We start from the raw sequence: 1,321 nt of genomic DNA, 5'->3' as shown, positions 1-1,321 counted from the left end.
CCTAATTGTCACATCAAGCATCATTGTCCCCATGCAACAACCACCACCTTATACATCACTTCCTGTTTTATGCAGCTCAAAAACATAGACTGAAGATTTATTTTTAATATGTTGACTTTATTTCTGAGCAAAGCATCGGTCATGTGTGTATTTTTCCATAGTCCCACCTTGGAGCATTTATGTAGACATTGTAAATAAATTTTGTGCAAAAAGGACTGGAAAAATGAACTGTATTATTGCAATTTTTTTTGTAAAAGTAGCAGTTTGGTATGAGTTGGCATGCATACAAGATTTACTAAGTGGGATAAGCTAATTATACTTTTTGTTGTGGATAAACAAATGCTTGTTGATAGCCTTTTTCTATCAAGAAACCAAGGAGCTAATTATTAATAACAATCATTGCACACTGAGTCTTAGCGTTTCTGACGGAAACAGTTTGGATTGTATAATAACGCCAAGCCCAGTTGTAGTAACGTTTGAGTGCAGTAATGAAATCTGAATCTAAAATAAAAACAAGATTATTTTTGTCATGCTGACTCCACTGCTTGAAAAATTTGTTTACTACCCCCCAAATTTTAAGGATTAATGCAGTAAACAGGAAAATTAATTTTAGCTCCCTCAGATGTATTTTTATTGAAAATTTTAACCACAAAGTAAATTATTTGATAATAGTCTCTGATTTCTTTAAGCTGACTTAATGAACTTCTAATATCAGCAAATTTAAGGCCCGAGGGCACTAAACTATCTGTAGAGTCAGACTGCATCCAACAGAATTACTCACCTAATATCAGTGAAATTATTCTTGCGCATAATGGCAAACCTAAATACAGAGGTAAGTCTTTTACTGAGAATGTTACCTAGAATGAGCAGGAGATGTTTATTAGGAAATTAACTATGTGAATTGAAGAGACCAGACTTCAAAATCTAATTTTTATAAATATACTCTATGTTCTCATTGGATAAAACTGGTTATTAACCAATTTTCCAGAACAGCTGTACAGAATTTCTGCATGGCAGCCAGCTAAATGGTACAAAATAACATGTTTAAGCTGAAATAGCTTATAATTTTATTTAAATAAAATTGCTGCTATAAAAAGTGCTTCCCAAAGCTAAGGGAAATATACAAATATTTTAATTAAGGCAAATTCTCGTTAAAAAAAAAAATCATCCTTTTAGGAGTGATCGCTTTGTAAACAAAGGATGGGTCCGAGGAGAGCGCCTTAAACTCCAGTCTGACTTTCAGGCCCATGTCACCCTATAAACCCGCCCTGAACAATTCTATTTTCTATTTGAAAAGAGAAACCAGCTGTGGGCTGGGTTT

The 1,321-nt window shown here is 33.6% G+C and overlaps 1 protein-coding gene across 3 annotated transcripts in view; it reads left to right on the top strand.

The window, feature by feature from the left end:
* The window catches only part of MEIS1 (Meis homeobox 1), a 677,893-nt gene extending 677,363 nt beyond the window's left edge, over positions 1-530 (top strand). For all 3 annotated transcript variants that reach the window (XM_082746690.1, XM_082746688.1, XM_082746689.1), the window contains one exon: positions 1-530. This exon is cut by the window's left edge and continues 1,018 nt beyond it. The gene's annotated coding sequence lies outside the window, so the exon portion shown is untranslated.
* Positions 531-1,321: the final 791 nt, after the last annotated feature.

Source organism: Mustela nivalis, assembly GCF_964662115.1.
Source record: "Mustela nivalis genome assembly, chromosome: 8".
NCBI classification, from domain to species: Eukaryota; Metazoa; Chordata; class Mammalia; order Carnivora; family Mustelidae; genus Mustela; species Mustela nivalis.
The sequence above is the reverse complement of the archived record's forward strand: the minus strand, read 5'-3'. Positions and strand labels throughout refer to the sequence as shown.